The following is a 15,000-nucleotide window of genomic DNA, read 5'->3' on the forward strand; positions in this document are numbered from 1 at the left end:
TGATGACGATAATGATGATAATGACGGTAATAATGATAATGATGATAATGATATAACGATGATAATGATGATGATGACGACGACGACTTGACCTGACCACATCTGAACTAACCTGACCTGACCACATCTGACTTAAACCGATATAATCTGACTTTACATATTATTTGACCATTGCTGATCTGACCTGACTCTGTCTGGCCTGACCTGACAATACCTGACCTGATCTGAAATAACCTGACCTGACCTGGATAAAGGGAAAAGCTTAACTACGACTAAAGCCATCACCTTTGCCCCCAATTCTTGGGAGGGAGTGGGTGGGTGAAGTGGAGTGAGAGGTGGTTCATGGCGTGAATTACACAAGGAAACAATGATTAACTATATTCAGTCTGCGATAATATAATTGGTGCGCTGGTCTCGCGTTCGCTTATTTGCTGGTTCGAGTCCCGCACTCCTCTCCGATAACCAGCAGTGAGTATTACCTGCCCCAAAAGCCAAGCACATAGGGTATAAGTTGACTGTTTCTGCCGTAGCTACTCAGCGTCCCCTGTCGTAGGCTCCATACCTTCTTCCTTCTTGATATAATCTTGTGTTGTTCGAATAAGACACCGGAGGGGAGGGTGGAGGAGAGGAGGAGGTGAGGGTGGAGTACAGGAGGCGTCTAGAGGGAACACAAAAGAACACAAAGGAAGAACAAACAACAGCAGGCCTACTGGCCCTAACGAGGCTGTTTGTGTTTACTAAACTAAGCTACAGTTAAGAAAACAGGGCAATTAGGCGATAGAAGATGAACTAATACTACTGCTACCACTATCCTATCCAATTGCAATTAAATGTCGGGCTGTCAAATCTTTTATTGCAAGGGGTAATATTTTATTTGCAGATTAGAGTCCAAATATTCATCTAAGCTATTTTTAAATGTTGTTTTTGTGTTACTCTCAACGACAGTCGAAGGTAACGAATTCCACACATTAACAACGCGGTTAAAGAAGAAGTGCTTACTTTCATTCGAAGAAAAATATTTGATCGGTCTAATAAGAGGTAATCTTCGACATTAATGTTGTCAAAGCCTTTAGGAGGAGGAGAAGGAGAAGTAGGAGGAGGAGGAGGAGGAGGAGGAAGAGGAGGAAGAGGAAGAAAAGCGCTTCTGTCCTTCGGGTTAATATCGCGTTGAAGAAATGGAGTCACATAGGTGACGAAGGAAATATTTAAGAGGATTGGATTCTAAAAATGAGATTGGATAATTCTTAACAAGATTAAATAAATCCTGATAGGGATAGTTCTTAATGAGGTTAGGTCATTTTTAATGGAGTTTGATCCCTCTTAATAGGGTTGGATTCCTCTTAAATGGTTCAAATCCTCTAAAATAAATCCAACCATCTTAAGAGGAATCCATGCTCATTCAGGGGATTCAACTTCATTAGAGAGGATCCAATCCCCTTAAGGAGGGTAATAGAAAGGAGAGATAGTATAATTTAAGCATTTATTTTCTTTTTAAAGTGGAAATTATTTATCAACCATAAATGAATAATAAAGTTCCTAAAATGTTAACTGGGCAGAATATATCATATAGGGATAAGAACATAAGAATGAAGGAGGCTGCAAGAGACCATAAGGACTACACTAGGCAGTTCCATGTCCATTACCACCTGTCATCCCCATCCGTAATGTTGTCTAACCGCATCTTAAAACAACCGATAGTTTCAGCGCTCACTACATGGTTACTAAGTCTATTCCATTCGTTGACTACCTATTAGTACACCAGTTCTTTCCTATTTCTATTTAAATCCATCATTGCAAGTCCTGCCCTATTGTCTTTGATATAATGACCTTGTTTGCGTCACCCTTGTTAAAGCCTTTGATTCACTTAAACACCTCTATTAGATCACCCCGCACTCTGCGTCTTTCCAGAGTTAAATTGCCTAAGCCTCCTTGTAAGGTAAAATATCTGAGCCCATATATCATTTTGGTCATTCTTCTCTGTATTGATTTTAGTGAACTGATATCCATTCTATAGGACGGAGACCAAAATTGTACCGCATAGTCAAGGATGGGTCAAACTAACGCCAGATAGAGTTTGATAATTACCTCCATTTCTATTCGTAACCGTCCTATCAATGAAACCCAATGCTCCGTTAGATCTATTCCTGGCGCTAATGAACTGTTTCCTGGATTTAAGGTCAGGATTCACTAAAACTCCCGAGTCTCTCTCGCACTCACTTTTCTCTAACGATGTGTTATCTAAGATAAAAAAACAAAACAAAAAAACTCGGGTGGAATTAGGACACTGTGTAAGTCTCTTTTGATTATGTAAGTGGTTGTGATGGTTATGACTATAGTGGTGGGTGGCAGTTGTGGGGGGGAGTTGTGGTGCCTACCACCACAACTACCACCTACCAGGTTGTTGCGATTTTTGGTGGGGAAGATGATGGTGGTGGTGGTGGTGGTAGAGGTGCATGAGGTGGTAGTTTGTGGTGGTAGTTTTGATATTGTTGATGGTTATGAAGGTGATAATTGTGGTAGTTGTTTGTGGTTTGCGGTGGTATTGTCAATGTGGGTAGTGGTGTTGGTACTGTTGGTTTTGTTGGTATATTGGTATGTTGGTATTGGTATGTTGTTAGCGGTGGTAGCAATAGTGGAAATGAAGGAGTTGATGATATTTTTAATGATGGTGGCAAAGTGTTAGAGGGAGTGAATGAGGGAGGGAGTGAGGGAGTAAAGGAGGGAGTAGAGGGAGAGTTGTTGGAGGGTGAGTCTGGGAGTGTGGGAGAGTAGAGAAGTGCTGGGTAGTAGTGGTGGCATAAATTGGAAGGACGGGGACCGTGAAATTTATTTCAAGAAGAGGGAATTTATTTCAACTACGCGTGAAGAAGGAAAGCGAACCAATTATGAGAGGATGATGGGGACGAATGGAGGAAGAGGAGGAGGAGGAGGAGTGAAGGATGAGGAAGAAGAGAATGAGGGTAATAGGAGGATGAAGAAAAGAGAAGGAGGTGGAGGAAGAGGAGTAGGTGGAGGGAGAGCAGGAGGTGGAGGAAGAGGAGGAGGTGGAGGAAGAGGAGTAGGTGGAGGAAGAGGAGTAGGTGGAGGAAGAGGAGGAGGAGGAGTGAAGGATGAGGAAGAAGAGAATGAGGGTAATAGGAGGATGAAGGAAAGATAAGGAGGTGGAGGAAGAGGAGTAGGTGGAGCGAGAGCAGGAGGTGGAGGAAGAGGAGGAGGTGGAGGAAGAGGAGGAGGTGGAGGAAGAGGAGTAGGTGGAGGAAGAGGAGGAGGAGGAGGAAGAGTAGTGAAGGATGAGGATAAAGAGATTCAGGGTAATAGGAGGATGAAGAAAAGAGAAAGGAGGTGGAGGAAGAGGAGTAGGTGGAGGGAGAGCAGGAGGTGGAGGAAGAGGAGGAGGTGGAGGAAGAGGAGTAGGTGGAGGAAGAGAAGGTGGAGGAAGAGGAGTAGGTGGAGGAAGAGGAGTAGGTGGAGGAAGAGGAATAGGTGGAGGAAGAGGAATAGGTGGAGGAAGAGGAATAGGTGGAGGAAGAGGAATAGGTGGAGGAAGAGGAATAGGTGGAGGAAGAGGAGTAGGTGGAGGAAGAGGAGGAGATTGAGAAAGAGTAGGAGATGGAGAAAGGGGAGTAGGTGGAGGAAGAGGAGGAGGTGGAGGAAGAGGAGGAGGTGGAGGAAAAGGATGGATGGGGAAGAATGGGAAGGATGCGGAAAGTTAACGGGAGTTATGGGAGTCCACGAACAGTCTTCAAGGTCTCGATAAGGGGGAAGGAGGGAGGGAGTCCTGGGAGTAGAAGGGTCTGCCTGGGAGTAAAAGGGTCTGCCTGGAAGCACGGCCCAGTAGGTTTAGCCTGGGAGGATATGGACATTTTACAGAGGTAGAAACGGGACTCTACGAGCGTACCGTTTCTCTTGTGTATTACAATTAAGTAAATACGGTTTGGTGATTATCTCCCAGGAGGTCAGGGGTGGACTGGGAGAATAGGGTTCGGGGTTATGACGTCTGGAATCGCTTGGGGAAAGTCCGGCTAAACTAGGGAGAGGCCTGGGAGAATGATAAGATCCCTGCAAGGATAGTGTAGGTCGTTGTAGCCTGGGAGGGCAGGGAGAGGAAGCAAAAGTGGATCAGTGGGAGAATAGGAGAATAGGCAGGAAGGGTAAGGAGACCTCGAAATCGACCTGGGAGAGTAGGGGCTAGACTCAGAAGGGTCACAACTGACATGGGAGGTAGGGGGCGGGCCTGGGAGGTTAGGGGGGCGGGAAGGCCTTAAAGGGTAGGGGACTGAGAAGGCCTGGAAGGGTAGGGACTGGGAAGGCCTGGAAGGGTAGGGGGCTTAGAAGGCCTGGAAGGGTAGGGGGCGGGAAGGCTGGGAGGGTAGGGGTGGGAAGGCCTGGGAGGGTAGGGGCCGGGAAGGCCTGGGAGGGTAGGGGCTGGGAAGGCCTGGGTGGGTAGGGGGGTGGTAAGGCTTGGGAGGGTAGGGACTGTGAAGGCCTGGGAGGGTAGGGGCTGGGAAGGCCTGGGAGGGTAGGAGACAGGCGGGAAGGCCTGGGGATAGGGTAAGGGGGCGGGAAGGCCTGGGGGTAGGGTAAGGGGGCGGGAAGGCCTGGGGGGTAGGGTAAGGGGGCGGGAAGGCCTTGGAGGGTACAGACAGAAGTCTCCAGAAGGATGTTAGAAGGAGGCGAGGAGCCTTGGATGGGTACGCGGGGAAGGCTGGAGAAGGAGTTGGCCCAGAGCCAAGGCAAGTATTGGGGACGCATGGACTCCTGCTGCTGCAGAAGGAAGGAAGCAGGCAGGCAAGCAGGCAGGCAGGCAGGCAGGCAGGCAGGAGGCGCAGTGGCCCGGGGGAGGGGGGAGAAACTAATGAAACTGACCCAAGCAATACGGAGGAGGAGGAGGAGGGAGGAAGAGGGCGAGGAGGGCGAGTAAGAGCAATGAGGAGGAGAGCGAGGAGGAGGAGGAAGAGGAAGAGGAGGGTAAAGAGGAGGAAGAGCGAAGAGGAGGAGGGGCGAGGAGGAGGAGGATGCGAGAAGGAAGAGGGCGAGGAGGAGATAAAGTAGAACCCGGAAGTAAGGGAGGAAGGAATGCATGAAGAAGGTAGACAAATTAGCGAAATGAGAATTGAAGGAGGAACAAAAGAGGAAGTTCCTTTAAAATATAAAAGATAGGCTTGAGAGGGGAGGAAGGTAAGAAAAGGAAGAGGAGGAGGAGGAGAAAGAGGAGGAGGAGGAGAAAGAGGAGGAGAAGCAAGAGGAAGAGGAAGAGGAGAGAGATGAGGAAAAGGAGGAAGATGAAGATATGGAAGAAGAGAAAGAGAAAGGGAAAGAGGAAGAGGAGGACGAAGAGGATGATGAGGATAAGGAAGAGGAGGAAGAGAATGAAAATGAACAAGGAGAGGAGAAATAGGAAGAAAAGGACAAAGAGGATAAGGAAGAGGAAGATGAAGATGAAAATGAGAACAAGGAAGAGGAGGAGGAGGAAGGCGGAGGGTAAAAGGAGGACGAGGATGACGAGGAGGAGGACAAGGAAGAAGCGAAGATGAAGATGAGGTTGAGGATAAGGAAGAGGAGGAAGAGAAAGAGGAGAGAAAGGAGAGGAGGAAGAGGAGGAGGGAGACGAGGACGACTCGTAGAAATAGCAGGAGTAGGAGGATGAGGAGGATGGAGAAGAAGAGGAAGAGCGCACCATGGAAAGGGTTTTCTCATCGTTGGAGGGAGGGAGAGAGAGAGAGAGAGAGAGAGAGAGAGAGAGAGAGAGAGAGAGAGAGAGAGAGAGAGAGAGAGAGAGAGAGAGAGAGAGAGAGAGAGGAGGTGGGGAGAGACGGAGAGAGAGAGAGAGAGATTAAGAGAGAGAGAGACAGAGATAGACATATAGATAAAGAGAGAGGGGGAGAGAGATAGAAATAGATAGATAGAGAGAGGGAGTGAGAGAGAAAGAGAGAGAGGGAGAAGGAAGGGAGATAGAGAAAAGGGAAGGAAGAGATAGACAGAGAGAGAGAGATAGGGAGATAGAGATAGAGAATTAAAGAGATAGAGGGATAGAGAGAGAGATAGAGAGAGAGACAGAGATAGATATAGATAGAAAGAAAGAGAGGGAGAGAGAGATAGAGATAGATAGAGAGAGAGATAGAGAGAGAGATAGAGAGAGAGAGAGAGATAGAGGTAGAGAGAGAGAGATAGAGAGAGAGAGAGAGGGAGAGAGAGAGAGCGAGCGAGCGTGAGCGACAGCTAAGACCTTAGGACTTGCAGAGGGTCAGATAATGCGAGGAAAAGGCAATAGGACCCTCCAGGTCCAGGAGAAAACCTCCAGTAAATATATGAAGACATAAATGAAAAGGAGGGGAAATATATATTTAAGAAGTGTATGCTGCACGCGCGAACGCGCACACGCACACATACACATACACATAAACACATATATACACGTACATATATATATATACATACACACATATACACAAATAAATACACACGCACATACATATATATACATGCCCGCATATACACGCACATATACACATGCACGCATACACACACACACACACACACACACACACACACACACACACACACACACACACACACACACACACACACACACACACACACACACACACACACGACTCGGTGGCGCAGTTGGTAGAACGATGAACTACTAGCATGGTGGTGCGCGTAGTGCTTGGTTCGAATCCTGCCCAGGGCCGAAATTAATTTCGGTACAGCTGCGCTTCGGGTCGTTACTCTGACTCTCGTGGGCGGGGAGTTGGGGGTGTGTGTGTGTGAAAGGTCATAGCATTACCCATAGATCGGACCTACGAGCTCTGAGCTCTCTTCCAGGAGGGAAATAGCTGTCGATCACGAGTCGAACACGTGATCCAAAAGACCAAGTGAATACAAAGACCAAGTGAATACACACACACACACACACACAAATGAGGTCTGAACTCTCATCCGGTAGGGTAATTGATGTCGATCACGAGTCCAACACGTGATCCAAGACCATGGTGAATCACACACACGCACACACACACACACGTCACACACACACACACATACACACGCACACACACACACACGCACACACACGCGCACACACACACACACACACACACACACACACACACACGCACACACACACACACACACACACACACACACACACGCACACACACACGCGCGGGCGCACACACACACACACACACACACACACACACACGCGCACGCACGCACGCACGCACGCACGCACGCACGCAAGCTTAGACTGCAACAATATAGCCCAATTTGGAACAATACACGAATTCAGATCTTAAGTATGGTAATTGGAAAATAGGAATATAGCCCAACTTGGAACTATACATGAATTTGAAGCTAAATATGGTAATTAGAGTGTAAGAGACAGAACCTCACGAGTATAATTATTTCCTGTATACTACAATTAGGTTAACACACACACACACACACACACACACACACACACACACACACACACACACACACACACACACACACACGCACACACACACACACACACACACACAATTGAGGTCTGAACTCTTATCCGGGAGGGTAATTGCTGTCGATCACGAGTCCAACACGTGATGCAAGACCATGGTGAATCACGCACATATACACGTCACACACACGTCACATGTCACCACGCTACATGTCACACACGTGCAAGGCAGGCAGAGGGAATGATATCATATGATTAGGATATCCTCGGGGAGATGAAAAATGAAGCTGGTCCTGATCCAAATTATATATGTATATATATATAAATATATATATATATATAATATATAAACATAAAAATATATATATATATATATATATATATATATCTATATATAAAGGGGTAAATGCTGAGGTGAAGGAAAAGCCTCAGAAGAAGAAGAAAGTATCTGAGGAGTCTCAGGAGGGACTTGGAAATCCCTTCGGAAGGAAGAAGAACAAAGAACTTCGAGGAAACAAGACTGAGTTCGGGGAAAGGATAATGTAGAGTTCGAGCCAACACCTAAGCATATATTCTGTCTTGGATTCCTACAGACCATACCTCCGTTACAACACCATCCCCCCCCTTCACACCAACCCCAGCTACCCCCTCCCCCAACCCCAGCTCCATCAACCTCAGATACTCCCTCCCCCAACCCCACTACCCACTCCCCAATCTCAACTCCCCCTTCCCTCCAACCCCAGCTCCATCTTCCTAAACCCATGCTACCCCTCCCCCCAAACCCACCTCCCCCCTCCCCTTACTGCTAGCCCACCTCCTCGCCCAACCCCAGCCTACCCCCTCCCACAATCTAAGCTCCCCCAACCCCTTCTCCTCCTCCCCCGACCTCAGCTCTCCCCCAACCCCCAACCCCATCCACAGCTCCTTCCTCCCCTTACCACCAGCTCACCCCTTCCCCCAACCTCATCTCTCCCCTCCCCAACCCCAGCTCCCCTTCCCTAAACCCCAGCTCACCCCACCCCATCCTCAGCTCCCCCTCCCCCTATCCCTCCCCACCCCAACCCCAGCTCACCCCTTCCCCATCTCAGCTCCTCCCCCAACTCCAGCTCCCCCTCTCCAACCCCAGCTTCCCCCTCCACTTAGCACTAGCTCACCCCCTCTCCCAACCTCAGCTCTTCCCTCCCCCAACCCCAGCTCCCCCTTCCCCTACTTCTAGTTTACCCTCTCCCCCAACCTCAGGTCCCTCCCACCCCAACCCCAGCTCCCCCCTCCCCAATCCCAGCTCCCCTCACGTTACCACTAGCTCAAACCCTCCCCCAACCCCAGCTCACACCCCTCCCCCACCCCCAGCTCTCACCCCCTCCCCAACCTCAGCTCTCCCCTCCCTCCAACCCCAGCTCCCCCTCCCCTCCCCTAACCTCAGCTCTCCCCTCCCTCCAACCCCAGCTCTCCCCTCCCTCCAACCCCAGCTCTCCCCTCCCTCCAACCCCAGCTCTCCCCTCCCTCCAACCCCAGCTCCCCCTCCCCTCCCCCAACACCTGCTCTCCCCTCCCTCCAACCCCAGCTCCCCCTTCCCCCCAACCCCAGCTCTCCCCTCCCTACAACCCCAGCTCCCCCTCCCCCAACCCCAGCTCTCCCTTCCTCTTACCACTAGCTCATCCCCTCCCTAATCCCAGCCCACCACCTCAACCCAATCTCAGCTCACCCCCCCTCCCTAACCCCAGTTCCCCAAACCCTAGCTTCCCTCTCCCTCCAACTCAAGTTCCCTTCTCCCCCAACCCCATCTCCCCCACCCCTTACCACTAGTTCACCCCCTCCCCCAACCCCAGCTCCCCCTACCCCCAACCTCAGCTCCCATTCCCCAACCTCAGCTCCCCCTAACCCCAACCCCAGCTCCCCCTAGCCTCAACCTCAGCTTCCCTAACCCAAACCCCAGCTCCCTCTAACCCCAACGCCAGCTCCCTCTAACCGAAGCTCCCATCTCCCCCTACCACTATCTCTCCCCTCCCCCAACACTACCTCTCCCCTCCCCCAACACTGGTTCCCCCTTCCACCCAACCCCAGCTCCCTCTCCCCCCCAAGCTCCCCCCTCCCCAGGTCCCACCCCAACCCACCCCTCCCAACCCCAGCTCCCCTACCCCCAATCCTAGCTCCCCCTAACCCCAACTCTATCTCCCTCTACCCCAATCCCAGCTCCCCCACTCTAGCATTAAGCCACTTCCTCTCCCTCAAGATCCCCCACCCCCTTCTCCAACAATACCCTTCTTCCCCCAACACCCAAATACTCTCCCAGTCTCCCTCATTCCCCCAGTACCACCCTACATTCCTTCACCCATTGCTACCTCATCCTTGCTTCAACAGCTCCCTCTTCACCCGCTCCCATTTCACCTATTCCCATTTCACCTACTCCCATTTCACCAACTTCCATTTCACCTACTCCCATCCCCATTTCACCTGCTCCCATTTCACCTACTCCAATTTAACCTACTCCCATTTCACCTACTCCCATTTCACCTACACCTTTTCACCTGCTCCCATTTCACCTACTCTCATTTGACCTACTTCCATTTCACCTACTCCCATTCCCATTTCACCTGCTCCCATTTCGCTTACTCCAATTTAACCTACTCCCATTTCACCTACTCCCATATCACCTACTCCCATATCACCTACACCTTTTCACCTGCTCCCATTTCACCTACTCCCACCTCGATCCTCTACCTCCTCACCCTCTCCCACTTCACCCCCTCACCTCACCCCCTCTCAGTCTACCTTCTCCACTCTCATCCTCTCCTTCCCATTTCTCCATCTCCTACCTCGACCCTCTCCCACCTCACCTACTCCCACCACACCTCACTCTTCCTTACCTCACCCTCTCCCACCTCACTCTCTCCCACCTCACCCTCTCCCACCTCACACTCTCCACTCTCTCAAACCAGCTCCGAACTCCAGCCCGCTACTATCATCCCGCGCCAGTCTTGGATCATAACCTCCCTCCCTGTTACGTCCTCGCGATGGAGGGCACGGTCTTATAGCATGCAGAGGCACAGCAGCAGCAGCAGCAGCAGCAGCAGCAGCAGCAGCAGCAGGAAATGTTGCAGGAGTCGGAGTCGCTGGCGGGTGACCTCGGGGATAAGCTGAAGACACAAGAACCGGAAGGAAAGAGCGAGTTCGATTTGTTCTTGGAGACTTCGGGCGCCCGCCGGCTGTCCTCTCGCCTCTGGGAGTCTGCCGAGGCTGTTGGCGCTCTGCAAAAGAGTCTGCCCGGAGTTTCGGCAAGAGGGAATAGTCGTACATGTAGACGGCGCATGCGTACGAGTGTGTGTGTGTGTGTGTGTGTGTGTGTGTGTGTGTGTGTGTGTGTGTGTGTGTGTGTGTGTGTGTGTGTGTGTGTGTATGTATGCATGTATGTGTTGTATGTATGTATGTGTGTGTGTGTGTGTGTGTGTGTGTGTGTGTGTGTGTGTTTGTGTGTGTGTCTTTGTGTCTGTGTCCGTCTTTGTGTCTGTGTCCGTCTGTCTGCGTCCGCGTGTGCGTTCGTGTTTGTATATCTATCTGTCTGTCTGTCTGTCCATGTATGTCTGTGAGATACACATGCACGTGCGTGCGTATGTCCGTGCATATTTGTACATGTGCAGGCGGGCATGTGCGGGGATATTTGAAACACGCGTTGTTGTCATTAGGAATCAGTGCCATAGGAAGTCTGTTCCAGTTGCTGTTCCAGTAATTGTTCCGGTCACTGTTCCAGTCACTGTTCCAATCACTGTTCCTGTCACTGTACCAGGCACTTTGTGTCAATGCTCTTTCAAAGTCTCTAGGGTCTCATTAAGGTTGGGTTATGTTTTTACCCACTTATTTGGTCACTTATTTGCTTCTATTTCATTTTGTATTTTCTATGCTCATGTTTGTTCGTATGTCTGTTCATCTGTTTCTTAACTTGTTTATCAATTCATCTTTGTTTTTTTCGCTGTGTATATGTTACTTGCACGTATAACCTTGTGCTATGTAACCAACGAACTGCTAAGTTCAAAATACATCATATGAAATTACTGTGTATTTACAGTATTATATACTTAATCCTCTACTTGTCACATCAACATAGTTATCCGGGGATAGTTGAAAGTCCACGCCTCGCTGTATGGGGCGGGGACTTGGCATTTAAGGGAGACAGAAAGGAGAAAATCTAATGTGTTTGAGATGAAGTGATTGAAAAGTATGGTGGATATTACGAGGATAGATAGAGTGAGAAATGAGGAAGTGATGAGCGTAGGAGGTGGAAAGGGAACTAGAAGATAGGACTGATGAAATGATACTAGACTGGTTTAGGCACTTAGAAAGAACGAGTGAGGAAAGACCAGCAAAAAGAGTGTAAAAGTCAAAGGTGGACGGAGTGATATTGAGAGGAAGACCGAGAATAAGATGGATGGATGGAGTGAAGGGAGGGAGAAGGGAGAAGGGAAAAGATAGGTGTGAGTGGAGGCTAGTTGTGTATGGATAACATTTTGCTGCGGCCCGACGAGATTTCTCCTCGTCTTCTCCATTTTTGTATGAGGATGAGGGAGATAGGGTCGCCCAAAATATAAAGTGGTTGGCCCCTGCCTTGGATGTGTTGTGTCTTGCTGCATTGCTTCTGGCCCACGTAGTGGGCGGGAGACAGGAATAACCCTTTATTCACGAAGAACTAAGATGGGGAAGGAGGTTGGTGACTGATGGGAGTGGGATAGGTGAGGATGGCTGCATGCCTTGGATGGCTACCCCCCTTATAAAGGGGAAAAAGACCTTCGTATATAGATAGAATAGAGTCGTCAAAAACAAAATCGCTGTGGCTCAGAGTTTGAATTCTTATTGGATTCAAGTACTTCATGTATATCGGTATATAAACTTTACTTTCATACTCGAGTGTAGTTGTAGCACATTTCGTATACTGTACATTCTGTAGGGACTGTACAGTTTGCGTGTGAAGAGTACATTGAGTACTTTCATCAGTTTACATACTGAGAATATGTAATCCTTTTATGTGTTTTCACTACATTATGGCAGTATCATACAATACAAATAGTTTCCTACTGGAAACCACAGAAATGAGGAAATTCCAAATACTCAGAAGGAAAGGTTTCAAAATAGAGAAGACACCCAAAAAACCAGAAACGCTCTTTAATACTCTAGTCTATTTTCGAAACGTCTTCCAAATACTAAAGGTTTTTCAGCTTTAGTGATTCTCAGCTAAGATCTCTCGCATATATACTGTATGTATATATATATGTATATATATGTGTATATATATATAATATATATATATATATATACATATATATATAATATATATATATATTTAATATATATATATATATATATATATATATATATATATATATATATATATATATATATATACATACATACATACATATATCATATATCATATATCATGAAAAAGATGTTTCTCTCTTTGGCCCCTCCAGGCTTCTTCTCGTATTTCCTGCTGTCATCTTCGGATCTTCCAACTTTACGGCGCCAATTTTCCTCTCCTCTCCTTCCACTTTGTACTTCGACGTTCTTCGTAATCTCATCGGGCCAGGCCGAGGCTCACTCCGTCTCTCACGTCCTCCCTTCCCCACTTCCTTCGTCCCTCTCTTCCTACCTTCATCCATTCCTCTCTTCCTTCATCCTTCTCTTCCTTCATCCCTCTTTCCTACCTTCCTCTATTCCTCTCTTCCTCCATGCCTCTCTTCCTCCATCCCTCTTTTCCTACCTTCCTCCATTCCTCTCTTCCTCCATCCTTCCCTTCCTCCATCCCTCTCTTCTTCCATCCCTCCTTTCCTACCTTCCTCCATTCCTCTCTTCCTCCATCCCTCTCTTCCTCCATCCCTCCTTTCCTACCTTCCTCCATTCCTCCCTCCTCCATCCCTCTCTTCCTCCATCTGTACTTTCCTACCTTCCTCCATTCCTCTCTTCCTCCATCCCTCTCTTCCTCCATCTCTACTTTCCTACCTTCCTCCATTCCTCTCTTCCTCCATCCCTCTCTTCCTCCATCTCTACTTTCCTACCTTCCTCCATTCCTCTCTTCCTCCATTCCTTCTTTCCTCCCTTCCTCCATTTCTCTCTTCCTTCATCCCTCCTTTCCTACCTTCCTCCATTCCTCTCTTCCTTCATCCCTCCATTCCTCTCTTCCTCTCTCTCTCTCTCATCCTCTCTCGTCGTCCTCTTCAGATTCCTCGTTCTCTCAGTTCCTTCTAGTTCTCGTTTTGGGTCTCTGTCTCTGTCTCGTCTCCTTTATCAACTTTTTCCTCCTTCCCTCTTCTTTTGTCTTATTATTTATACTTTTTACTTTTCTGTTTGTATCCATTTCTTCCTCATTTTTGTGTCGTTTTCTCTATTTTTTGCACACTTTCTTATTTCTATACCTATTTCTTTTTTCCTCTTTTCGACCCTATTTCTCTATAAATTTAGAACCCACCGTCTTCTTTTTTTTTCGAATTTTCTCATTTCAGTTTATTTCATTTCCTCTCATTTTTTTCATTTCTTCTGCTCTCTTTTCTCACCATTTTTGTTGTTGTTAATTCTGTTTTTTTTTCTCTTTTTTTTTCTAATCTTCTGCGTTTCTCTATCGCCTACCCCGAATTGTCTTTAGTCTTGGTGAAGTCAAACGATGATATTCACTTAAATAACTACGGTTAACTGATGGATAGTTTAGTTAAACCTTACTTAGTTAACTCGTTCAAACCCGTAACTTTATACATTTAGGAGGGGATTTTGGCGTGAAAGGATTAAGTACCCATTGTAACCCTTTGTAATAAGGGATTTATTATACTTTGTCCGTAGACATTAAAGTCAATCGTACTTTTTTTAATAACTGTGCAGTTCTTCAGTTCTGTTTGATACCCATACACGCACAGTTCCCTCGTACTTCCGTTTTCTCGTCTCTGCCATTTTTCCCTGTTTTCGTTCCTCCTCTTACGTCGTGTTTATACGTTACGCGTTTGTCGCAGTTTTACGTCTCGTGTCACATTCATTCGGCCTATTGTCCGTTTTTCGTCCAACGGCGATTCTCGAGAAATATTGAACCATTTTGCACGCAATTGGTCGAGTGAGGAGATCGTGAGCCAAACTTTTCCTCTTTCATATTTTTTTTCTTCATTTTTTTGGGGGGAGGTTGGTTGAGGTCTGGTACATAAACAAACATGGCAGGACGATGAATTGCCTCGTAAAGTTTTATTCAGTTGTTGTTCGAACCTAAACTGAAAAGGAAAAGAAATCTAGATCAAGGATGGGCAAACTACGGCCCGCGGGCCGCATCCGGCCCACTAAAGTTTTTCATGCGGCCCACTAAGATCAAGTCATAAAAATTATTATTTTTTGAACTGAGTTACTTTGTTTCTAAAAAAAAAAATGTGTTTCATGTGAAGTCTTTAATTTAGTATATCAATAATTTTTTTTTTTTTTGCCATGTTAGATATTATATATTTCATATAATATACTATACGACCCCATCAAATTGTGAATTTCTGAATGTAGTTCTTGGACTGAAAAGCTTACCTATTCTGGATCTAGAGATA

The sequence above is a fragment of the Oratosquilla oratoria genome, chromosome 43 (genome assembly GCF_046742065.1).
Source record: "Oratosquilla oratoria isolate Oo_2021 chromosome 43, ASM4674206v1, whole genome shotgun sequence".
Classification (NCBI taxonomy): Eukaryota; Metazoa; Arthropoda; class Malacostraca; order Stomatopoda; family Squillidae; genus Oratosquilla; species Oratosquilla oratoria.